The 26,882-nt window shown below is 45.2% G+C and overlaps 1 protein-coding gene across 11 annotated transcripts in view; it reads left to right on the top strand.

Annotated features, from left to right (window-relative positions):
* The window catches only part of ERG (ETS transcription factor ERG), a 253,890-nt gene that overhangs the window by 160,618 nt on the left and 66,390 nt on the right, over positions 1-26,882 (top strand). Inside the window, exon 1 of one of the 11 annotated variants that reach the window (XM_033132133.1) lies at positions 24,101-24,363. The exons of the other annotated variants lie outside the window; for them this stretch is intronic. The gene's annotated coding sequence lies outside the window, so the exon portion shown is untranslated. Of the gene's footprint in view, positions 1-24,100; positions 24,364-26,882 lie in introns of those variants that run through there. 11 annotated transcript variants of the gene reach the window in all.

The raw sequence follows: 26,882 nt of genomic DNA, 5'->3' as shown, positions 1-26,882 counted from the left end.
CCTGCTATTGGCAGGAAAAGGCACAGTGAAACATAAATGCTAGTCATGAAACCAAGCCCCCGGGGCCAGGATGTTTTGTCCTAGGTTGTGGCACTGTGTCCTCATCTGATGCACACCTCTGTCTTGTCACTCTCTATTCCTGTTGTTAAAGGCCAATCCGGAGACCAGCATGGGGGAGACATGCCATGGAAACTTAGCCTTTTGTGTACAGACACATCCCTGAGCCTTTCAATGTCATGACTCATCCACTGGAAAAAAGAGAAACAGGGTTCAAAGGAAAGCTAAGGTCTAATGTTAGGATGGACTATTTTGGGAACTGTCATTAGCCTTCATGAAGACTGGACTAAAATCTTGGAAAAGATAAATTCGTTTACAATATACTAAATGGTATTTCCATTTTTTCCGTTTATTATTTTCTTATTATTTTTTATTAGGTTGGTGCGAAAGTAATTGCGGTTTTTGCAGTTATTTTCATCCTTTTAAACCGCAGTTACTTTTGCACCAACCTAATAAAATCTGAGTACAGTCACACTAGCAGACAGGCTGCTTACGCAGAGCCTCTGGTCCTCATATTACTTTATATAGGTACTTAAATGTTCTTAAATGCTCTGTATGGGGTATAATATGCACCCATTGGTTAGTACCCACCTCTAAGGTGCATGGGCCTTATCCTTTCTCTGCTGATCATTAATGTCATGGACGTAGATACCATCCAGTGGCTTGGGATAAACTAATGCTAAAGCAAGCCATTGCCTGAGTGGTAAGTGACGTGGTCTCAGAGATTTCTCCTCAGTGTTGTAAAGCTATTTTTAACGGTAGCCTTCTTAGTAGACCACCGAACCACTCAGTATTTCACAGGGGCCAACTCGTTTCGCCCAATCGGTTGCAGGATACACTGATAAAGGCGAGATCACAAGTTTGCTCCCCATGAAACCTAATAACTTCTTAGAGATAAAAAAAAAGAAAAAAACCTCTTCCCTCTGTGACCACAAGCTGCATCACTCATGCAAATGCCTGCTGTGGTTGGAAGAGAGGAATTGAGTCAAGGGAGAGGCTGGCCTGCTCCATGCAAATATTCCTACTGTTGGACAAAAAAAAAAAAAAAAAAGAAAGAAAAAAGAAAAGGAAAATAACACCTCAAGTTATGTTTCCATTAGCATACATGTGTTCCTACAGGGAAGCAACTTTGTCCAACTCCCCCAAAGCTAGTGATTTTATTTAAAAATGCCCGGAGCCATTTTTCACGCATGTAGCCTCAGCTTGCTCAAACTGTGGCCCACGTCACCTGAGTTAGTCACAGAGCTGCGCCTCACTCCCCATCCTCCTGGACTTTGTCATCCCTGCACATCTGCAGAAAGAAACCGTTTACGTGGAATTCAAATCTGGTTGTTTAGTCTACAAGGAGCGGGGAAGGATTCTGTCTCTTTAATGTTTATAACGGTTGGACAGAGCTTGTCGGGTGAAGGTTAATTGCTCTCCAGTTTAAGCAGTTGTGGGCCCAGATGGGTTATCAGGGCTGAACACTCGTTACAAGATTAATCTCATTTCCGACAAGACTTCCCTTTCCTTCAACTGATTTTTGCCCAGCTATTGGAGCTGTCATCAGCCGTTAAAAGAAGGGTGGATTACCCTGGGATATTAATGCTGGTATACAGTGAAACAATGCCGCGCGGTGTCATATCTCAGGGGACATCTTTGGGAGAACACATTTCAGGGGTGTTACGAAGGCTGGGGCCTAGGGCTCATAAACAGCGGGACGATTGGGCCACTTAAGTCAGCGGAGGCTCCCTGAGAAGGTGCAAGGCAATTGTAGCCGCCGTGTGTGCAGGCTCCTGTGTACAGAAGTTCCCGGCCTGTGCTCACTCTTGATTTAACAACCGCGCTCTGCCCAGCTCATCCCTCTTCAGGCCCCACCTCAGCAGTGAAGAACGGGATATGTGTGCAGCGTCCACACTGAGTTCTGTGGCAGGAGGCACCGCTTCATTTAATTCCTGTGCACATTTCAGGCTTCTGTTGAATGTCAGGGATTTCAGAGGTGCCGTCGTCGTGTATTTCCCTAGAAACAGTAGGCAGAGTTTTTCTTTATTCAATAACTAGTAGCTTCCTTTCTTTGGTTTGTCTTGAGACCTTCTTCCACAACCCTGGCCAAGGAGCCATGACATCTTACCCCTTTGGGATTTGGCATGTGTCAATCAGCTCATTCATTTCTTTACCAACAATCTAGTGGGCACTCACCATGGCCTTGCGTGCCGGGGACAGGCACGTGCGGCGCTCTCAGTCCAGTGGGGATGCGGAGGGTGTGACAAATAGAACATAGTGAAACAGTGACGCTAGACGGTGTCAGAAGGTGAGGAACACACCTGACAGAGCGTGGTGATAAGGGACAGGGGCTCCAGTGTAGATGAGGTGATTGGGCAAGGAAGGCCCTCAGGCAGAGACCCCAAGGAAGTGGCAGAACAAGGCGTGGGTGTCCCAGGGACAGGGCTGAGGGAGCAGCAGAGGCTCCGAGGCAGGGACAGGCTTGGGTATCTGGGAACAGGGACTGTGCCTGTGTGGCTGGAGAGGAGAAGCGCTGCATACAGGCAGTGGGCCCGCGGCCTCTCGGAGCCTAATTTCTCAGGAAGCCGAAAGAGGAGCAATCCCACTCTAACAGTGGGGTCCATCTACTTCTGTTGGAGTCAGGGGCTGTCTTGTACCAGCTGTGAAAAGACTGGGAAGAGCCTTGGCTTTGGGGTACCAGTGACAAGGGGTACCTTTTCAGGAGGCTAGAGTTAAAGACGTGGAGAAAAACTTAAGTGATTCAGGTAACCGTCCCTTCTTCTTTCATCCCATTTCCTTACATTGCCTCTCTTCACGGGCTGGGCTAGTTTTCAGTATTCTCTAGTTTCCTGTATTTCAAAGTGCCTTTGCCCCCTTTAAGCTCTGGGTCCTTTGGAGCAGTGTGTTCAGTGGTTCAATACACGCCCTTTGGAATTAGGCAGCTGGGTTAGGATTCGGATGCTTCCTAGGGATATGCTCTAGGCAACTTATTTAACTTGCAGAGCCTCCGTTTCCCCATCTTTAAAATCAGCATAACCATAGCTCCTGCTTTAAATGGCTAGTGTGCAGGTTAGATGGCACGAATTCACACGGGCACTTGTCGTAGAGCCTGCCATGTTGTGCTCATGTCGTTATCCTTAGCTGTGACTGTCACAAAGATCCTCTGTTGTCTGTGTTTCCCTGCCTTCAAGCCACCCATTTCCCTGAGGAAAGGAAGGATAAATTATCATTAAGTCCAGAAACAATTTTGTTGGTTAGACTTCTTATCACAGTTTTCTTAAAAGAAAAAAAAAAGTAGAAGAAGCAGGAGTTTGGTCTTTCATTTTTCCCTGTTTCTGTATTCTGAAAACCAGGGATAAATAGTCACTGCCTTCCATGCAGGCAGGAATCTCATTGTTTTCCGGTGGCCTTGTAAGAGCAAGTGCTTTCTTTATCTGTCCCACAAGCCATCACATGGCTTAAAGAGATTTTTAAACCCACAACAAGCGCGTGGTTTTTCAGGGCAAAATGCTGAGGAAGAGGGACAGGATGGAAGTTTGAGTTGCTGATGCAGTGTCCCTTCTGGGGCTCTGACGGACTGTGGCGCTGAGGACAGAGGACAGTCCCCCCGGGACCCATCAGGGCTCTGCTGTCTGAGCTCACCCGAGATGGAAAGAAGACAGTGTAGTCAAAGATGCTTGGCCAGCGTGCAGATTCTGCATCATCTCTAACCACCTGTAAGGGCTGCACCAAACGGGATTCCATCAGCACGTACTTTCTCATTTCTGGGCGTTTCCTGTTGAGAAATTCGCCATTTCCCTTCGGAGAGGTCTTCTAAGGAATGCACAAACAATGAGGGCTTGCGGAGGGTAGGGATGAGAGAACTGGCAGGAAATTCTCAGGCATGACCATTTTTGTCAGCGGATCCCAGGACCAACTATGGGTCTTACCTCTTACAGTGAGTGAGTCCATGGATGACTCATACGTCGTCCAGAATGGCCCCTCCCAATTTCACTGAAGTTTGCGGGAAGGAAATACTCCTTAGAAGATAGATTTACTAGCAAGTAAACTTTTAACCATTCTTCATTAGCCCTGATCTCATGCCATCTGAGGGGAAAAAAAAATCATCAAGCTCGTTTTTTTCAGCTTCCTTTTTTGATGTTTTATATATATATATATTAATTATATATTTATTGTATGTTATTTGATATATATACATAGTTTTTAAAAATTATTTATTTGTACCTATTTAGTTCCAAACTCACCCACTTTACGTAGTAGGTAGAACTTAAGTGAACTTTAAAATAATATCTGTGTGATACATTTAAATGCAGCTTCATTTCACAGAGTAATATCCCCAGACTCCACCTTCCCTCCAATGCCCTCCGCCCTCCCCCCGCCCCAATCCCAACTATTTTTTTCTTGGCCACAGAATGAAGGATATTTCCTCTCAGGCATTTGTAAGTGCTTCTTAATTTGTGACACTCCTAAATTTGAGTCAATTTCCCATACGTCAAGATAGGATTAAGGTTGAATCAGTATTTCACCATTCTCTGGTACCTAAAATAATTGTTGTCTTATTTAAAAGGATTCTTAAAAAAACAACAAAGGACAATTTCATATATAGATACTGTTAATCTAAAAAAAGAGCTTAGTGTCCCAAAGAACAATAAAAAGCTAACAATAACAATAAAAAGCTAATGATAACAATAACAATAAAAAAAAGAACAAGATAAAGGGAAGGGGGTTACTAAGGATAAATGACTTCATCGAACCCCCTCTGCCCAGACACGGCATGAGTGACGTCAAGATGGGGCTGAAGTGACTGGAAATCAAATTTAGGAAGTTATTTGACGGGGCTCCATTCAGTACAGAGTGTACTTGTAGTGCTTGCCCTGCACCCCTGACTTATGAACTATGAGTCATAAATTTACATTTCAGAGGTCATTAGCACCTCCTTACTGAGCAGCCTGGGGTGCACATGAAGGGAGAAGATTCGGCTTCCTGGAGGTGTCAGACCTCAGTTAAAGCCCCAGGGTCAAGACCTGGGTTCTTTCCACTAAGAAGGTCCAAGACCTCCCCCCTCCCCCCACTGTATTCTCCTGACCAGGCACCTGCTCCTGGAGTCTAGGGCTGTGGGCGGTGGACCCCACAGGGTCCAGCCAGCTTGTCCTCTTGGTCCACGGGCACGTTCGCCTCCTTTCAGTGATCTTCCTCCACTTTTGGTGTCCTCTTTCTCAGACACAAACTTGGTCGTGCCGCTCACCTGCACAAAAACCTTTTCCAGCTCCCCATCGCATGTAACAAAGGCCAACGTGCAGAGTACAGCGGACGGGCCCATTTAGTCTCCGACCATTCTGTCCTACCACCTGCAACCCTGGGGCCACATTCAGGAGGGACTTTCAGGCTTTGTTCTTAGGCTGGTAAAGCCCTACTCATCCTGCAAGGCCCAGCCCCAGTGTCGCTTCTCTCTGAGGCGACTTGCTTTATACATTGAACTCCTGCCTAGGAATTTCTGGGAGAAAGGTTTCATGACTATGGGATGGTTTTAATACCATCGTTACGGAAGGGTGAGCGCCCCAGGTATGAATTCTAGTCCTGTTGTCCCAATCCTTCGCCGTGGCAAAGCCGTTCTTAACTTGATTAGTAGGAGGGGTTTGGGGTAGAAGACGGGGAGCGCTTTCCGTTTTGCTCTTCTAGATTCTTGCAAATGGTGCCATGCCCTAGGTTTCAATGGGATCTGTGCAGCCATTTTTGTGAGCAGAGGCAGTGGGGTGACCACTATTCAAAGTCATTCCTCTTGGCACCTTTTGGGAGTCCATTCTGAGCCTTAGCCGCTTCGTTCTCAGGAAGTATGTGCTTTTGTTGCTTTCTACACTCTCGTGATACATTGCTCCTGCTAGCTCTCATTCTGTGCAGAATTGGCATCGAAAACAGTTCAAGGAAGTGGCCATGTTTGTGGGATGTGATCCGTATGGATGTTATCGGGGGGGTGGCGGAGAGGAGGTACGCGGTAGGGGTAACAAAGACCATTCCCAAACGGCACACAATCCCCAAATTATTTCTACTTCATTGAAAAAACTTCTTTTTTGGAAATAATTTTCAATTTACGGAAGAATACTCAAGGTAGCACAGAGAGTTCCCGTGTCCCCTTCACCCTGCTTCCTCTTGTGTTACCATCTTACATAACCAGGGTACAGTGATCAAAGCTAAGAAATTAACGTTGGGACAATATTATTGCCCAGGCGTCAGGAAACTCAGCTCACAGGCCAAAGCCAGCCCACTGCCTGTTTCTGTGTAGAAGGTTTTATTGGAATACAGCCACACCCATTCATTTACATGTTGTCTTAGCTTTCAAGCAACAATGACAGGGTTAAGTAGTTTCAAAGGAGACCACATGGCTTACAAAACCCCAAATATTTACTACTAAATATTGGCTCTGTACAGAAAATATGTTGCTGCCGCCTCCTTTGAAGGAAACTGCACCCTGCCTTCAAATTCCCCCAATTTTCCATTGATGTCCTTTATTTCCCATCCAGGATATGCATTGTGTGAGCCTCCTCCAATCTGTGACAGTCTCATGTTCTTTCCTTGTCTTTCATGACCTTGACATTTTTGAAGAGCACTGCTCAGGTGTTTTGTAGAATGTCCCTCCTTTGGGGTTCGTCGTGTCTAGGCAGAGCTGACAGATGTGTAGGTAGAGGCGCCCTCTGACGCGACGTGTTTGTCTCACTGCCTCAGATCAGGGCAGACGTGACACCGGCTTGACACCGGTTTGTCTTCTTGCTGCTGTTGATCTGGGTCACTTGGCTTAGGTGGGGCCTGCCCGTGTTCTCCCCACAAAGTTCCTGCTTTTCCCCTTTCCATACTTTGTTCCTTCGAAGTGAGTCACCAAGTGCAGCTCCCCCTGAAGGGGAGGAGAATTAAACACGTCTCCTGGAGGAGGAAGTATCACAGATTTTGTGGACATACGAGTATGTTAACGTAACAATTGTGGACATACATAACGTAGCAACAGGAGTCAATCAATGGCTCGAAGGAGCTACTTTGAGGGTGTTCAAATATCCTGTTTCTCCCGAAAGTTGGCCACTAATTTGAACACCTGTCCATACGTTATTAGTTGGGGTTCTTCTGTAAAGAACAGTTGTCTCTTTTCCCCCATTTGTGTATTTAATTCCGTCATTTACTTACATCAGTATAGGCATTTGGATATCGATCTTGTTCTTTGGGTTAGACTCCAATACTCTCATTATTTATTTTGTTGCCCACCTTACCCCAGCTTTGGCCATCGGGAGCACTGTCTGTTTCAGGTTGGTTCCTGCGTCCTTTTGACATGTCTCTGCCTCTTTTTCTTTTTTGAGCATTTCCTCCATTTCATTTTGAAGTACATTTTGACAGACTGTTCTGTATTCTGAAAACATGCTATACTTCAAAATCCCAACTCGGAAGTAGGCAGGTCTTGGGTTCTCAGCAGCCCCACCCTGCAGAGGGGTTGCTGCCTGCCTCACACTGGGCCTGCAGGTTAGCCCCTTGGTTAGGAACCAAGTTCAAGTGTGGCCATGGGGCTGCAAAGCTTATTTCCTTTGGGCCCTACTGAGGCTTCCTGAAATGGAAACACAGAATACGTGGAGAGGTGAGTACATATATATCCACATATATATGTGTATATATATCGTGTGTTACATATTATTTGATCCCTTCAGGTAGCACATGACAGGGCATTATTTCATTCATTCTTCGTTCTACAAATACGCAGTGCCTAGTATGTGCCAGTGTTCAGGCCCTGGGGAAATAGTCTTTGTCCTCCTGGGTTTTACATTCTGGTGTGTTTCGTGTTTCATGTATTAATAATAATCAAGTAAACAAATGTACATACGCATTAATCATCCACACTGTGATTACTGGGTATTGAATGTACACTCCTGAGAACGCACTAGGAGCCAGAGAAGGTCAAGGTGACTCCATGCTGTTAGCAGAAATTGTTGCCGGGTTTCCCTATGCTCCAGGCGGTCCGTGCCCCGACAGCTTTCTGGTTTATATATTCATTATAGCTTACTTCCCCATAGCCCATGCGGTGAATGATACATAAACGTTAGAGTTTTCAAAACTGTGTTAATTTGTATGAAGACTGAAATTAGATTATGGAGCTCAGTGATGAAAGTGGGTAAATAGTTCTGTTGCTTGATTTCAACATTAAAATAAGGAACGACCAGGAAAGCTCTTAAAGAAATGACTGCATCTTGGTTCACACATAGATGCAAATGCCTCTTGCCTCCGATGCAGGAGGGTGTTGGGAATATGTGGGCATTTGGGGTTGTTGTGTTCATGGAGGGGGTGCTCTGGCAATCAGTGGGTGGAGCCAGCGAAGCCTTCAAAATGTGGTCAAGTTCCACATAATCAAGGGAGCCGGTCCACCTGAAATCCCAACAGCGCCTCCTATTGGGAGGGGCGATACCTACAGAGGAATGCCAGATTGCTAGAACAGTTGGAGAGCAGTTTCATTCTTCCTGAACGTATCCAACTACACTAAACATTTATGTTCTACTATCTCTACTCTCTATCTCTACTTCTCCAAGGAAGTCTGCCACACGTTCATAGTGAATATCAAATCTAATTAAAGATCCTAATCAAATAATAACAGTTGCTCAATGACCAAGCTATAATTAGCTTTCTAGAAGTAAAATAGTTTAGTTTGATTGCTTCATTGTTGTTTAATTTTCCTCTTTCCCAAACTTGAATGTTAAAATTAAAAGTCTGAGCATTCATTGGCCAAAAAAAGGGAACATGAGTCAAAACCCCATCTGTTTGTTAATGATGAAAAGCAATTCTAGTTGCACTTGGAAATATTCATATCCAATAAACCTAGTGTGGAGAAAAGGGATTGGGTAGGAAAGTGAACTACTTACTGTCAGATTTTTCAATGCCTGAAAAGCACCTGTGACCTACCAGGCTCATAGCAGATCACTTGTTCCTCCCTCCAAACCCGACCCCCTTCTCTGTCTTCCATGTTGGCCTTTTAAAAAAATTTTTTTTAATTTATTTTTCAGTTACAGTTGACATATATTGTTATATTAGTTTCAGGTGCACAATATACAACCTGGTGGTCAGACATTTATATACTTTACAAAGTGGTCACCCCGATAGGTCTAGTACCCACTTGGCACCATCCATAGTTATTACAATATTATTGACTATATTCCCTGTGCTATACTTTACATTTCTGTGATTTTTTTATAGCAGATACTTTGTATTTCTTAATCCCTTCACCTGTTTCACCCATCCGCCTAATCCCATCTGGTGGCCACCAATTTGCTCTCTGTGTGTCTATGAGTTTGTTTCTGTTTTGTTCGTTCGTTTGTTTCCCTTCAGGTAGCACAAGATTCTAGATTCTACAAATAAGTGATATCATATGGTATTTGTCTTTCTCTGGCCTTTCTTTTTAGTACTTGATGTGGGTTCAACAAGCACATTACTTTAAATCTTCTAGTCTTACTGTGTGGTGATTTTAATAGACTCTTAGAAAAAGAAATAAATAGCATGTAATGCTGCCAAAGTTGGTTGTATATTTAATTTTCTTCTTTATAGCCTGAAAGCTGTGGCAATGTCATTTGGTTCCTGTGCAGGGTTTTGCTTATGAAGCAGTTTGACAAATGGAATTATGACATGGACATGTGGAGGGAAAGAGACCCCACTACACAGTGAGGGCTGGTATTACTGTTTCTGTATCCCGTCAGTCATCCAGTGTGTACCTGTCCAATATGTATTTGGTAAGGTGAATGGAATTAAGACAGGAAAAGAAGTACACCTGATCCTTACAAGTAAATGAGTTCTTACTATTTCTATTATATTAATGGAAATAATTTTGAAAAAAAATCGTATAACTTTGGTTGATTAGACAAAGCTTATAGACCAGGATATAGAATCCTTGCTGGTCCTTTCTTTCTGCCAGTAATTTGTCACACTTACTTGTATATGTTAGCTCACTTTCAAGAACTATAATCAAGTGTAAGTAACAACAGGAGCAATAATAATAGAGAGGACTTATAGAGTACTTATTACCAGACATTGTATTAAGTGTTGTATAGATCAGAGCAGATAAGACAGATAATGCAGTGATTATCCCCATTTTATAGATAAGGACACCAAGATACAAAGAGGCTAAGTCGCCCAGTAGGGCTGCATTCATTTAGTGATTGTGCGGTAGGCCCTGGGGATACAGACATGAATACAGGAGGGAATCTGAGGGGTTATAACTCCTACTCCAGTATCACCTCATTAACACAGACACCAAGCCTGTACACTTATTTTCTTTTCTCAAGTAATAGCAAGACATGCATATAAGCTGCCTATACGTTCTGTTTTTCACTCCTCCGTTTATGTGCACATAAATATGAAAAATAGTTTATCGTGTCATAAAATGTGTTTCTTACCAATTACTATTGCCCAAAAGGAAATATTTCATAATATTTCCTAAAAGGAAAGAAAGAGAATAGTCCAAAGCAAGAAATGAAACGATTCTAGGGAAACACAAAGTGCAGTTAATTATAGCCATGTGCCCTCATTCACCTTTCTAAGAAAGCAGGACCTTCCGAAGCGTTAGAGCCCAGCTCACGTCGAGGACACGAATGAGCATCTGTGGCTGAACTTCTGTGAAGTCCCCATTTGGGAGAGATGGGGGTTCTCAAGATCGTAGCGTATGAATAGCAGGTGGCTAGCGCCCCCCGGTCTTCCTGAAAGAGCTACTGAAATTGTATTGCAGGGCACAGCACAGAGTAATGTCAGTAGATATTCCATACGTGGGTTAATGGGTTCAGGGCTGATAACTATAATATAAAAAACAAATATGTCTGGAGTCTGAAGAAGAGAATGAACTTGGGCACACGTTGCTTGGATTCTCTCACCGAAACTGTTTTTCTTAAAAACGCTTTTACAGTGGAAACTGGATCAGGTGACCTCAGTGGCATCTTGGGTTCCATCAGGGAGTCTCAGGTTGGACAAGGGGCTGGGAGTTGGTTTTCAAGTCACACTGTCATAGTGAGCACACACTGCCCTTGCCAAGATGGCAGGTTTATTTGGGGTGCCGTCATGGGGTGTGGGTTGAACTGAAAACCCTCCAAGGCTCCCTTGGGGTTGCAGTTGCCAAAGGGGAATTTAGATGTTCCATTCTTGCCTCTGCTGTGACGTTTCTTCAAGTATCATTGACTGTGCTGACCAGGACAGACAGACCTTCAAACTCATTCCATTACTCCTGTCAAGGAAAAAGTCTTTAGGACGCGAGGCCAGTGCTTTGGGAATGCTGAAAATCTTCGCGTAGCTCAAGTTTAATTTGTGCCTTTAGAAAACAGTTAACTTCACAGTATCCATGCCATGTTGACCCCATTTCCCCTCCATACCCAGAGCAGCACACATGTTGTCCATTGCACAGAGCTTCAGAGAAGCTTCACAGGCCAACGGGAGAGAATAAGAAGTCAGGCCGGCCAGGCCAGGGAGGAGATAAGCACTATTGGCGAACTGGCCCGCTGGGGGATGAGAGAGGCGCCTGAAGCAGTAATAAGTCACCCTGCGGACCAAGAGCAGTCTCCCCTTTCTTCCCTTTCTGTACCAGCTTTGTATCATTGGCTGGTGGCCAGTGGAATGTTTTAAGAAGGCAGGAAGCTGGAAGGAGAAAGACAAAGGCTTGAGCAACTCCCGGAGTGGGTAACAGGCCATGCTGTGAACAGCCGTTACTGGGTGTGCTCGCAGCCTGTGTTCTTGGCTGACACACGCACACACACACGTGCTGCAAGTGTACTCGGACATTTTGTTAATTAGTCCGATTTCTCCATCATACGCCAGAAAAGTATACTTTTTTTTTTTTTCCTGGTATGTGGACTTTACTTAGACTTAACCAATTGATTGTGGGACTTGCATATGTGTTACTTTTCTGCCGTTTGGGCCCTGAGGCGTAACTACTGACTCAATGCTTGGAAGCCCCAAAGTCAGGGTGCAAATGAATGGATTTCTTTCTGACCTCAGATGCGAGTCCTTTTAAAACTGGCAATTTGCGGAGAGGACATTTGTCGTGAGAGGGCACATCTCTTTGCTGTGTGTCTGTTGAGGTTGTCTTCGTTGTCATGTTTCAAATCCCGTCACGCTTCCTCTCCTCCTTCTCCAACCCCACAGACACACCTGCTGCCTGCCACACCTACCATGTTCGGATAATGCCCTGCCCTTTGAAAATCTGTGTTTGTGATCTCACATGTTGGTGTCTGACTGCTTTTTGGGGGATTGTGATGTGCGGCCAGCTAGGAGGAGAGAGGTTTGTTTGGTTCAACAGTGCAAGACCTGCGGCTCATCCCCTCCAGGGCACACTTCGAAGTGTGCGTATTTCCTGGGATGTGCAGACAAGAATCTGACATGGAAGCGCCTCTTGCTTTTGGTCTTTGTGGCGTGTTGTGTCTGCTTTCATCTGATGGAGCTTTCTCTGAAGCACGAGGTGCAACCACAGAAAGCACAAGCTCCTGACTCAGAGACCTGAACCCCAAGACTACATCCAGATTTTTCGTAGCACACCCAAATGTTCCTTGAATTAGTGGATTAGAAGGGTTTTCCGGCAATGTCCACGTCATGTAGACCCTCCTCTGCCACGTTAACCTGCGTCTTCTGGTTGATTGGAAGTTTTCTTTATTGCCCAGGTCACTCACAGGGACCGCAAGAGTGGTTAACAAGGATATCACGCTCCAGACCCCCCTTTGCAGACCTCACGTACCTCTAGGGGCCAGAGCACATGGGGAACATGGATTTCATTTGGGGGCAGAAGGGTGACATGGCAGGATTATCATTCCTGTGGAGAAGCCCCTTTTTTCAGTTTACGCATGACCTTACATGACCTCATAGTTTGCTATTAGTTGTCCCACATCCAGAAGGGACCACAGTCCCAACACCATGAAATCAATTATCTGTGAGGTTGGTTAATACAAATCATAACCTGATACACGAGACTTGATTCTCCATCGACACTGCGCCCGTTTTGGTTGTCAGCGCCATTTTTTATCATTTGGACAATTGATCATCCATAGACGGAATTCCTCAAATCTGACTTTCTTTAAACTGCTGACTTTCAGTTTTGCTTCCAACACATATCCCCTCCCATTGGCCAGTGGGGCTTCCAGGATTGCGAACCCATGCGAGGTCATCTTAGGTACATTGTGTAGGAAATTAAACCATTCCTGCTAATGGAAAAACACACACACACACACACAAAAAAAAAAAAAAAAAAAAAAACCAAAAAACAACCTAATTACAATTTTTAAACTAAAACATATTCAAGTGCGTTCCTTGCCTAAACGAGTGATATAATCCTAAACCAGACGAGGTGGTTAGTATCATGGATGGAAAGGATGTGAGACAAGGGAGACCAGGAATGAGAGGATATGGAAAAACAGAAATAACAAGCCCATATGTTGTGCAGCATGGGAGACAATGTTTAGACAGGGTATCCAAGGCCTCGGAAACCAGGATCAGGTCATGGATCCCACCGGAGCTTCACAGCTCGCCCGCCCCTTGTTGTGGGCCTTCCCCAGCTCACAGAGGATGGTCCTCCTTTGGTGCTTTCCCTCTCCGGTTCTGCATCTGAACGTGCTCTTCACCAGGTCGGCTTGCCAGGTTCTTCTTGTTCTTCAAGGTCAGTGTACACCAAGTCCTCCCTCCGTCCCTCCCTCCCTGCCTCCTTCCTTCCTTCATTCCTTTCTTCCTCCCTCCCTCCCTTCCCTTTTCCTTCTTCTTTCTTCCCTCCCTCCCTCGTTTCTTCCCTCCCTTATCCAAACAGTTGACAAACTTAGCATCACACTTAGCACTTACATACTAAGAATTCAGTATTCACAGTGTGTGCCTCATGTGAGGTAACTTTCCAGGCACTGGTGGAAAGTCACTGGAAAATAAAGGTCTGCCCTCAGGGAGCCTGCATTCTCCCAGTCCTTGATGAATCTCCTCTTCTTTTCTCCCAGTGTATTTTGTCCCCCTATTAAAGTAATTACAGTCTGTCTAGAATAACAGACTTTGAGAGCCATCCATCTTTATATACCTACCACCAATGCTCACCATAGTTGCTTTGCACATGGCAGTTGCCCAATTACGTGTTATTCGAATCACATACCTTTGAGAATTGTTTTAAAATGAGACACCTTCATGCAATCCCTACCAAGGATGTAAACAGTGAGGCTCTTCCAAGTCCAAGTATAACAGACAAATTTTAGAATTAAAGCACCCTGGTCATTTAAAACAAAACAAAAAAGAGTGGTCCCTACCATTCACTGGAGAGTGCCACCTGCCAAGCCAGAGATGCGCCAGGTGTTCGAAGATTTACATGCTAGGAGATGGGTGTCTGCACCGCCCTCTGCAGCTCTGCAGGCCCAGAACTGGTTTCTCAAGCTGCCTCTGATCTAAAAGCACAGCTAGGGTTAGGGTTAGGGTAAAATAAATAAATAAAAGTAAAAGCGCAGCCAGCTTGGTGCGTAGGGGGTCTGTAGTCCCTGTCACTTCCTGGTCTGTAGTTCTTCACAGACCTCCTCCCATTTTGCCACAGACACAGCACTTCCCAGAAGGCTCAGCTGGAAACAGAGGTTTGTAAGTAGTCTGTAGCCAGGCAGTGGGTGAGCAGCCTGCTTCTTTAGTAGATTCTGTCCAGTGATAGAGGCAGGGGGCCAGCACTCAGTACTTGTTTGCATAAAATTTCCAGTCCTCTAACGCTTGGTCTTTTAAGTCTAAGTTCTGAAGTTGACACATCAGTAAGTGCCATCCTGGGAGACTTAGCATGGCTTTTTTTTTTTTCCAAATGAGAACTCGCTGTTGTGAAGTTATGGGGTTGGCCAACAAGCTTCCTTTTTTGTGGCACTTAGCTACTAAAAATATGTCCTTCCTAAAGCCTCTTGTCGCCATCAGACTGTGGGTTGCTTCAGAGAAGACAGACTGTGTCCTAGCCAGTTCATCCCCACAGCGGCGGTCCTCAAACTTTTGGTCTCAGGACCCTTCGAAAAATTACTGAGGACACTAAAGAGCAATTGCTTAGATGGGTTCTCTCAATTGAGAGTCATTGAATTAGAAAAACCGAGATGTTAATTGAATCATTTATTTATGAATTCATTTAAAAATAACAATAAAAACCATTATTTGTTAATTTCAATAACATATGTCTATGAAAAATCGCTATGTTTTCCAGAAAGATATTAAGTGAGAAGAACCCCGTGGTTTCACATTTTCACAAATCTGGCTTAAGAGCAGACAGCTGGATTCTGGGACCTGCTGCCACATTCTGTCTGCTGTCCTATGTTGTGTAGCCTCTGGAAAGCGTCATTGTACACCTGTGAGAGGATGAGGGTAGAAAAGGCCCATAATATCTTAGTTTATTTATCATGGAAACAATGTTGAGCAGCAGGATCCCTAGAGGGCTTTGGGACCCCAGGGGGTTCCCAGGAGCACACTTTGAGAACTGCTGACCTGTAGTGCTCAGTCTGGTGCCTGGTACCGTACTGTACTAGGCACAAGGGTCCAGCTGTGAACAACATGGACACATTCTTTGCCCTCCGGGAGTTTACTGCGGTTACAGGTTGAATGGTGTAGCCCCATATTCATATGTTGGAGTCCTAACCCCCGGGCCTCAGAACATGCCCTTATTTGGGGATTGGGCTTTTACGGAGGAGGTTAAGTTACGATGAGGTCATTGGGGGGGACTCAGTGTGGCTGGTGTCCTTAAAAAGAGGGGAGATTTGGATACGGACATGCATAGAGGGAAATGAGGTGAAGACCGTGGGAGAAGACGGCCCTCAACAGCCAGGGTCCTTCTCTCACGGCCCTTGGAAGGAATCAAGCCTGCCAATACCTTGATTTTGGACTTCTGGCCTGCAGAACTGTGAGCGAATATCTATTGCTGAAGTCCCCAATCTGTGGTATTTTGTTTTGAAGCCCTAAGAAGCTAATGCACAGACGATGTACTCTGTTGAAATTGGATTCAAAGGAAGGCAGGTAGGAGTCTTGATGACCTGAGGAAAATTCAGTAGCGAAAGGGCAGTCACCACTTTTTAATGGGACACATTCTGCCAGGTAGATCTCTGAGACTTGGGGTTCTCCGTAGGCAAGGAGAGCAGTCAACAGTTTTTCTAAACAGAAACAGACTCATAGAAACAGAGCCCAAACTAATGGTGGTCAGGTGGGAGGATGGGCGAAAGGTGAAGGGGAATATAGTCAGTGGTAGTGTGATCACTGCAATGACAGACAGGTACTAGACTTAGTGCGGGGACCACATCGGAACGTATGTAACGGTCACATCACCGTATTGTACACCTGAAACTAATATAGTATCGTATACCGACTCTACATAAACTAAAGAAATAAAATACATGCCTCCTTTATAAAGCAAGTTTGTCACTCTGGTTTAAGAGGAAAAGCTGGTCCTGTGCCTGCTCAAGCTCTGAAACTTTCACTCCAGCGTGAGGGGAGCAGAACAGAAGTGACACCCCAGGTGCCATTTGCCCCGAGCTCCTGCGGGCCTCACCCCCATGGCTGCTCCAGGGGTTCCCACTGATTTGAGGGTAGGAGAATGCTCTGTTCCTCTTGAGATCAGTTTCCCCGAGGGATCAAGGGTGGAGGGGGGACTCGGTGAGGTACTTCCTATACGTGCCCAACCCTCTACGAGCAGTCATGGCCATTTACGGCTCCTGTGAATGAAAAGCACGCATTCCGACTTCCCACAGTCTCTCTATATGATGAACAACTGCAGGTTCCCATTGCACAGCGGGCAAAAGAAGGCGCAGGGCGTTTTATTAGGTGTGGCTTTTGGTGTTCACATGGCATGCGTCCTACATGCATTTGATCACGTTTCGTTTTGAAAATAATACAGTTTAAAGGGTAGAATTTTCTTTGCAGAGCCCTATGAGGTGGAAAATATTAGTACATCTCAGGAAAGAAGACAATTCCTGGGCGTTCAGCCAAGACATCTCCCATTTCACTCCCAGTAAAACCCACGTCCTGCCAGTGGCCTGCCAGGCTTTGGCTCACCTGGCGCAGCCTTACCTGGCTCACCTCCTCGTCTCCTTCATGCACTTTCTCTCCCACCTTTCTGTGGCCACAGTTCCTCCCACTGCCCCACCCCCAAGCCCCAGTGTCCACTTCTGGCCTTGTCCTAGGTGTTGCTGGGGCCTGGAAGGGTCACTCCCCAGGAATTCACTGGGCTCACTTCCTTCAAGTTTGGTCAGACCTCGCTTCCTCCAGGAGGACCTCCCTGACCACTGCACATTAAAAGTATCAGTCCCCCCGCCCCTCTACTCCTGGTCCCACTCACTCAGCTCTGCCTTTTCTTTCTTTTCAGAGCACCTGCCACCGTCTCACTCAGCTCTCAAAACTTAATGTGCATGCAGTTCACCTTGTTAATCTGTTAAATCCGGATTCTGAATTCCGAGCTTGGGGTCAGGGTGTGGGGGTGGGTGGGAGGGTATTCTCCACATTTAACAAGGTCCCAGGTGCAAATTAATTTGAAATGCACCTGTGCTTACAAATCAGACTTGGGAAAAGAAGGCTCTGATTTACCTCTTGAATTTACTTATTTATTTTGAATTTTAAAAATTGTCTGTTGCCTGCACTTGCGTGGGTAAGGTGAGGTGATTGTGGAAATATGGCACCAGCATCAAATGCATAAATAAAAATCTGGCCACAGACGTCAGGGCTCCTGTGAACCTGTCTGATGCCCACTTGGCCGGGACTTTAGAGGGGCTCCAGTCTGCTTGTTTTTCATATCAGGGGCTTACGGCTTAAGATTCAACATTCAACAGTGGCAGAACTGGCTTCCTGACCTCCCGTTGCACATTTCTCTACACCTTGTTTGAGTTGTTAAATTAATTTGAAGTGCACCTGAGCTTACAAAGAGGGGTCAGAGCAAGTGCACGAGGCTGGGAGACAGGGAAGGAAAATCATCTTCTGTTCTAAATAAGCTGCCCTTTTAAGTAGATATAAGCCCACAGGACACACTCAGAAGGCTTGTTATGCAAACGAGATGGGTAGGTGACTTAGAAAACCCCACCCCTCTGAAAGCAGGTAGCTCTGCATGGGCCACAGGGCCTGACAGGCATTGTCCATCCCTCACCTGTCCAGTAAGTATCTTTGTGCCTCTCGGGGCCTGTACAGGAGTGATCGTGGCCTCAGGTGCTGGAACATTCCTCTTTCTCTACCCATGGAAAAGATGGGTAGACGTGGACAGTAAAGAGGTCCCGAAGAAGGAGGCCACCCAAAAGCCGAGGTGTAGACCCTCGTGGATGCATCATTAAGATTGTCAGGCTGGAGCGATTCAGCAGGTCACGGTGGCTTTGAGCAGGTCTGCAGATTCTCAGAGGACTTGTGACTTCCAGAGTAGACCAGTTTACAGAGGGTTCAAGTGCTGGGCCAAGGGAGCCCTGTTGTGTATGACTTATGTGTGTGTAGCCTGAAATTGTTGGGCACATTGACAATTAATCATCCGTACTAGATTTGAAATCAATACTCCCAGAGTCATAAAAAATGAAGACTCGCCAGCAACCACTTGTTGGTGCGTGAAAAGCGTTCCGATGATGGGGTGCTCCCTGGAGCCCCACATTACATCATGGGGAGAGGAATGCATTCAGCCCAGAACATGAATAAAGGTTATGATACCCTGACTACTAGATCCCCTTCCTGTGCAGCAACTAGAGCAGATTTATGTGCTGGAAAGTCTGCAAAACCCAAGCTTGGCCTCCCAGCCCCGCGGAGGGAGGCGTCGTCACTCAAGGCTGATGTGAGAGGGCTTGGCAGGGGTGGGACCCTCACAGTGGGTGAGCATTTGGCTCTTTCCACAGTGGGCGTTGGCGTCTAAGAAGAAGAAAACGTCCGTGTTCTTGTCAGCTTTATACAGTGTGCAGCCTGTGCCAACAGTTATTTGGGGATGAGGATGGAAAGGAAAGGAAGGGGGTCCCCAGAACACTTGGAAATAGTGGGGATTCCAGACCTGTGCTCCTCTCCCAGCCCAAGAGCCCCAGTTTCTGTAAGACTTTCGGTTGGTAGAACTATATTTTATTATCACTGCTGGGTTTTCGGTGCAGAACAGCCCAGGGTTCCCGAGCAGGAGGTCCCTCCTAACCACACTTGAAGGTGGGCAAGGAGCTCTCAGGGTCCTGGCCACCTTGTCACCATTAGGACGGAAGAAGAGAGCCAGGGGACATGGGAAGTTGAAACCCAGGGGCGCCATGGAAAGAGCCTACAGTTAATGCCTAACCTTTTGGCAACCCCACAGGTGATAGGGTTTCACCTTATCCACACAGCTGCTCAAAGATGGAGCAGGAAGAGCTTGCAGTTTGGACATGGCAGGAAGAGAATGTCACTAGTGAAGTATTAATAAAACAGATTTCATTTTGGTGCAAGAAGGGACCTGAGGAAGCATCTGTAGACCAGAGCCTTATTTCCTAGATAGGAGGTCAAGGTCCCCAGGGCATGAGGGGCACTGATTGGCTGAGCTGAGCCAGCAGCTGGAGCTCAAGCCAGGGACCTTGTGCTCCTGTGACTCCTTTTAAATTCGCATGTGCCCTTCTTGACACTTGCATATTGAACCTGGTATGACACACCCATTTGGGGGGAACGGCATCAATTTAAAAACAAAACAAAACAATTAAGGCTGTTATAATGCCCCCCGCCATGGGAAATTTTGGGTTGAAAGTTTGAAGGTACTCGATAGACACCTGAGAAACATGAACTGAACCAGCGACAGGACGGTGGGTGGAGGCCAGGACATCTGCTTATATCTGGTGCTTGCCAGGTTTTTCCATTGTGCCAAAAATTTCTCATGAATAAAATTCTTGGAATTTTATCGAAAACAATGAATCCATGTGTCAGAGCTTCGTGGAGGAGCCGCTTCCAGATGTGTAGCGCACTGTATTTTTAGCAGATGGATGTGTGTTTTGAAAAGGCCAAGCAGAGAGCTGCCTGTTTTCCATGGAGCTCCTTCTGAAGACGCAAGGGATGATGACATCCCCCTCCCCTGGTGTTCAGAGGACTGTTCTAGTAGAGGGACCTGGGGCCTGGGGGCTCTGTTCCGAGCATCCTCTTTGCTGCTTGAAACCTGAGTCACCTGGACCCCAACCTGGGTGGGTAAGCTTTAAAAATCAGAAGGCTAGAGGAGTCAGTCTCATGAGCTTAGCAAGGCTGCCGTGGAAACCTCGTGAGGTTTTAGGGAAAGTTAAAATGAAAAGCATCATGGATCCCTCATCCCAAGGGGGTTTGAGGAACATCGGCTGTGTGCCATGTACTATTCTAAGGATAGAAATGGGGATTACGTTATAAGAACCTGGTCCCTCTTCCCTCTCTCCCTCCCTTCACTAACCCCCTGTAAGAGAAAGCCCACAGCATGCCAGGGGGTGTAGCTACAGTTGTGAGCAGGGGCTCCAGACCCCTTCCCACACAAAGCTTATATTTAGTTGACATCAAACAAACTAACACAGAATTACAACCAAAAGCCCCCATAGAACTGGACCAGGGACCAAAAAGGCTATATATCACATGGGGCTAAAGTGACAAATGTACTCTTACCCATAAAAGATGCTAGATCATCCTTCATCCCATGTTAGATAAAGATACATGATTGTTAAATTTAGCACTTGCAAAGAATAAGTGACTATGTCCCTTTTCCTGGCGTCTTGCTTGTTAGAAGAACATGACTAGAAAGGAGTGGTCCAAACCATTGCCTTGAACCGCGGGGAGAATTTGCGTCAGTCACACCAACTTTCTATAATGTGATCACAATCGAAATACAATGTTAAGGTTCATAAAAGTCTCTTACATAGACGAGCTCATTTGGTCTATTTAACACCGCTGGTTGGGGGCTGGGCAGCTATTCTCAACACCACCTTTACAGTTGAAGAAATTGAGACCCAAATAAGAGTAAGGCAGCTAGCCCGACTTAAACTTGAATATGCAAGTATGCACTGTTGCTCTTCATCTGGGAAGTTGTTATAAAGTGGATTCAAAGGTTAGAGAAGTTGCCCAGGGAATACAGAGAGCAAGGGCAGAATCCCGCTTCACACTCCAGTTTTCTGATCCCAAATCCAGGGCCGTTCCTCTCTGCCTCTCCATCATCTGCATTTTGGTGCATCTCCATGTTTATCCTAAATTTCACTTTTTAAGTGAAAAGAAAATGATCTTTGCATCTCAAATGAAGTATTTGAAACTAGATAAAAATGAAGGCTTTTGAATATTCTCCAAGTGTTACCTGATGCCAGTGATTAGAAAAACAGAGACAAGTACTGCGTGTCAGCCCCACGCCACCCGAGAGGGTGCAGAGGGACCTAAAGGAGATGCATCCTCTGCAGTCAGATGGACTTAACACATACAAACAGGATGTTTCCACACATGTTTTTACACTTTTTGTTCATTTCTAAAGAAGGAAAGAAGCCTATGGGAAAAAAGTGTGTTTCTTTGCCGGAGAACAAAGAGTCTATTAACATCACTTACACGTTGTTTCTCGTGTTGTTTTTTTAAACCACTTTATTAAGGCTTGATTGACATACAGAAAACTGGACATATTTGATGCATACAGGATGAGTTTGGAGATAAGAATGAAACAAATGCCATAAACACCTCCATCCCTTCTGAAAGTTGACTTTTCCTCTCCTTATTTACTTGATTTATTTTTTTGTGCTAAGAACACAGCATAACATCTAGCCTCTTAGCAAATGTTTAGGTACACAATACAGGGCTGGTAACCGCAGCACAATGCTGAGCTGTGATCGCTAGGATTTACTCATCGTGTATATCTGAAACCTTGTACGCTTGATGGACTAAATAATCCCATCTCATCCTCCTTTCCAGTGATTCAAAGAATGTCCTGAATAGCACTGAGAGAGTAAACGAGTGTTGTTTTAAAATTATGTTTGTTGGGCCTCTGATTCCTCAAGGCTCATTTACATCTAAGTTTCATTATCTGGAGCATTAACTTTGCTGGAAATTTTTTCTACAAAGCTCCAGTGTTCTACAATATCTGTAGAATATCTGCTTCCCCACTACATGCGTCTCTCCTCACTTGGGGAAAGTTCATTTTCTGGAAAGCCTCATTTATTTATTTTTTTTCATATGTTCCCCAGCTCTGTAGCGTCCCTCAGTAATGTGCTCTGTGATCATATGACGGCAGATATATTGCCAATGGCAGTTAGCTTCCAAATTCCTGATCGCTGGCTGCACAACCCATTGCTGTCAAGTATGCAGCCCCTTGATGTAGCGTCCACAAACGTGTGATGTTAAGAAGCTATTGTGAGGCTGGGAACACACACACGCAGAGGCTTCTGCCCTGAAAATGCTTGTATTTTAATAAAGGCGGGAGTAGGGGGAGAAGTATGTGAGCAAAGAAATTCTAGGGGCCGGCCACGCCTATTTCAGAGCCAAGGAGAAATCCCGTGAGTTCAGAGTGGGGGACTCGATTGACAGTCGGGGGGGACGGGACCCAGCTGCAGCTCGGCCTGGACATGCTGAGGCCACGGAACATACCTTCTAGGATGAGAAAGGAAGACACAAGTAAAGGCGAAAAGGGAAGAATGCAGGTTCTCTATAGCACTTAGGCAACATCTGCCCTAGTGGATATGCTAAAAGATAAGGAATATGGACAGGTTATCTAAAGTGCCGTCATAATAAAGATAATAAGGATAGATAGAGAGATAGGTATGTATGTGTGTATGTATGCATGTGCGTGTATGTGTGTATGCATGCGTGCCTGCAAGCATATATGTGAACGTATATATGTACGTGTGCATGCGTGCGTATATGTATACCTATGTACGCACATATATATATGTATACACACACATATATGTGTATGCACCTCCACACCCGTCCTGGGATTCACTCTCTTAGCTCTGGGCTGGACTGGAGTTGTAAACTGCTTTGGCACTGAAGGCATATCACATTGGGGAAATACGCTCTTTAGATGGACTTCATTTGCCTACGTACATTTTTCCTTTGAGGTCAATCCAAGATTTTTTATGTTTTTGAAGGACTAAAATAGCAATGTGTTAAATGAGAAAAACGTGAGTACAAAGCTGGATGCTGTATCTAATATATGATTTTCATGTCTCCTCCACTGAAGAATTAAGAAGAAGAGAAAATAATGTCAAAAATGGTTCACATCCATCTTGCCAAGGCATTTGTAACATAGAGAGTGTTTGACTCTTTTGGTGTTGTGATTATAAAAGACACACCAGTCAGGTGAAGTTTCTGGTCACGCGCGCTGTGGCTGTATCTGGATACTTAGAACGAAGACTCCTGAGCGATGGCTGGGATATTGGGCGAATGGTGGAGAGGGCTGGTCTGCCCTCGGTGCATTGTCTGTTTGTCTTCCTTTTTTCTCCTCCAAACGTGATGAAGGGTAGACATTCCAGAAGCGTCTCCTGCATGCTCTCTGCCTTGAAGAGAAGCTATAAACAATTGGGTTTGAGACAGCCTAATAAATAGCTTTCCAATATCATTAGGTCTGCAGATGTCCATGAATGGCCGCCAAGTGGTACTGGCTCTAGCGTATTATAAATGGTGTTCCCACTTGCCCTATTTTTCCTGAGTCTTATTTGCTAAGAGAAGTTAGGCATCCATCCACAATGAATGCACCCCAATACATGGCTATCAGTTTGGGCCCTAACAATCTGACGAACCAAAGAAAAGAACAGGTTTGTTCATTTACACCGTTACGTGAGAAATAATGAGATGTATCTGGGAGCTATTGCTGCATAGCTTTTAGGCTCCTAGGGGAGCATGTTGTACTTAGAAGGTCCCTTATTGGTTTCCAAAGGATTTTCCACTTACTGTCCTGGTCTTTTAATTCCATCCTAAATCCAGGGAGTCTTGGTATTTATTCCCATACCTCCACCCTCCTCTTCCTTCTACCAGCTTCTCTTTCTCAGTGACTCTGTCTGTTACCTGTGATAACAGGTCTGCTCTTTCCATAGCCCTGAGAAGACCAGGAGGAGACGCATTCTGCTGTGATCTCTGTCAGTCCAGCTTCCTCTTTCTTCTCATGATACCCAGAGAGGGGAGTGCGGTGTCTCCGTCGCCGGGAGTGACTCCACTCAGAGACACCATCCCCGCTTCTATCTCTTCCTCCCTGTTCTTGTTCCGTTTCTTCTTAACCCCGCTTTCTCCTCCGTGGCAGCAATGACAACTGACCTAACAGGACTACTGTCAGGACTGACAGTAACTAAATTTTTAGTTAATACAATTTGAGATGCCATTGGTTATAAAATGAACCATTACTTTATCTGTCATCGGGAAGAAGAAAAGCTGCCAATACACTGTGATGTGTCACTGATTATAAAATGCGGGTGCAAGACGTAAGAGGTAAGGTTTCAGAGCAGGTAAAATGTGAAAAATGGGGCATCTTAAAATCAGTGAAATAGGCTTTAAAAAGACACTGCATGCAAAGTGCTTCACAAGGTAACCTGGTTTATGACGTGATGGATCAGCTGTTTGTGAGTCCAGAGAAAGTGGCTAAAATCTCTTACTGATCACAGTGCAAGGATCTCTGCGATATACCAAGTTCTGCTTGGTGACGTGCGAGAGCAATTTAAGGAAGAATTTTGCATTGGGTTGTAATGGGATGAGAACTGAGAAGAAAAGGCAGGCTGTTGGTTTAAGATGACTTGGCTTTCTGAAGTGGGCACCGTGTTGTCATTGCAAGGACTCCTGCTAGAATTTTTGTGCGGCAGCACGCCCGTGATCTTAGCATGCTTGTTCCACTTCCCTTCTCCATTTGTTTCTCGCAACCGTTGGAGGCACATAGACTTGAGGAAACAGAAGGTTGATTTGGGAGTCCAGTGCTCTGGGCATCTCGTTCTGGACGTCTTCTGAATGTTTAAAAACCATGTAAGCATCATGTCCCTCTGTATGCTTCAGGCACTCCAGCTGGGAAAGAGAGCTCATCATTCTTTACGGTGGTCTCGGTTTCAACACTTCACCACGCCCGGATTTTCATGAAAATTTAAGTATGTTGTATTCTCTGTATTAGCAGTACAATATTTTTCTGAGCCATCGGGCACATGTTAGAGGCAAATCTGAGTCCAGACTCTTCTTTCCTAATGCTTTTACTTGAAGTAAAGGATCCTCTCAACACATTCATGTTACCAAAAAGGCATCGGGACCCTGTTGCTGGAAATGGCAGTTGGTGTACAAAGTACAGTCAACTTTATTTTTCTTGTTTTAGTTTTCAGTCTAAGCGTTTTGAACCCTTTGTTGTACCCAAATCTAGTTACTTAAAAACAGAAGTGTATATTAGATCTACAGTACAAAATAGAATCTCTTTTTGAGTCCTCGCCACTTTCTGCAACGAGCAGTCGACTGGTATCCCATAAGCTGAATCCCAAGGGCTGCTCCTCCTATGTTGTTGATGTATTCAGTATTCACATGAAATAGTAACACTGCGCACTGACACAGCGGACCTTTTCGTTTGGGAGCAATTGGCTTAGAATTTACGTGTTTCTCATCAGTGCATAAAAAAATGGCATTGGTCGTCTGCCACTTGCCACATCAGACTATCCTAACTTTCCTGGAGCTACAGAGTAAAGCACCCCCACACACCAATCTAAAGTTCATCTCTTTTTATAGTAACACAGAGGCAGGCATATTAAATTATTAGGCCCCGTTTCTGCCAGGTTCTGACTTTTTTGAATTCTCTGTTATAAAGCAGCCAGAGCAGTTCCCAAGTCCTGCAGCTGGCCGGAGGTTCTGGGAGAACATCCTATTCTTGTTAACTAAGGCTTCTGCAGACACCTTTGGCAGGTAGGCAGGTAGGTAGGTGAGATGGCCTCCCACGAGTTGGGACGCCAGGTGGCAGGCAGGCAGGGAAGCAGGGACAGTGCCAGTTAAGCCCAGGAAAAGTCACTTGCAGAGCTGGAATTGAGGGACTCATATGTTCCCGGGACCTAGCCTGCGTTCAGAGTTCTGCTCTGGTTTTAATCCTTCTGCCTAGATCTTCTCCGGCCTTTGAAGTCCCGGGGGCTGCAGCGCTTGAGAGTCCTTAGCAGCAGCCTTTGTCATTCACAGCGAGGCAGAGGGATGATGAAGCTGGCCTGTAAGGTAGCCAAGTCAGTGGGTGAGCAAACACAGGCTGATGGTCCCCCGGTAGCCATGCTGTCTGCTTTCCTCTCGAGTGGCAGTTCGTTTTATTGACCATCCTTGTGAAGCGGGTCTCTGAAAACCATCCTTCAGCTTTTTTTCACACCCCCATTATCAACATGCGTCTGTGTGGGTGATTTTGTTTATTTGTTTGTTTCCTTTTCCTGACCCGTACTTCATCCCAGGTGTTTAACAGTCGTGGTTTAGTGAGGGTCACGCTGCGGCAGGCTTTTTGACGGCTTTGTCTTCCCAGGATGTGGACTGTGCTTCATTCGTTTTGAAATGTTTATCCTGAAGCTTCCTCATTTTTAGACTGTTTCTCCTCTAGTGAACAAAAGCAACTTTTGATATGCTGAATCCTATCACCTTTCTCATTTTTATGCAATAGCAACTTTGAGGAGAATTTTAAGATACAAAGAAAAGATGTGCGTCCCCTCCCTTTTCTCTAGCTTTCGTAATTTTTTTTTTTCTAAATCGATCTCAATTAACTTTGATTCTTTTCTTTAGAAAACCATGTGCTGAAATAATGCTCTGCCAGATGTGAGAACGGGTTCCTCCCCCTCCAAACACACGGTGGCCTTGTCTTGATTCTAATGTTTCGGTCCACTTTTAAAATCTTGCACTACATTTATTTGGTGATTGGATGTGTTTGCAAGACTATCCTACTTTACCCTGGGGAGATATTAATATTAATACTGTAAGATTGTTACTCTTTGTGTTGTGAACGCCACTTTCTTTTTTGTTTG

Source organism: Rhinolophus ferrumequinum, chromosome 2 (genome assembly GCF_004115265.2).
Source record: "Rhinolophus ferrumequinum isolate MPI-CBG mRhiFer1 chromosome 2, mRhiFer1_v1.p, whole genome shotgun sequence".
Classification (NCBI taxonomy): domain Eukaryota; kingdom Metazoa; phylum Chordata; class Mammalia; order Chiroptera; family Rhinolophidae; genus Rhinolophus; species Rhinolophus ferrumequinum.
The sequence above is the reverse complement of the archived record's forward strand: the minus strand, read 5'-3'. Positions and strand labels throughout refer to the sequence as shown.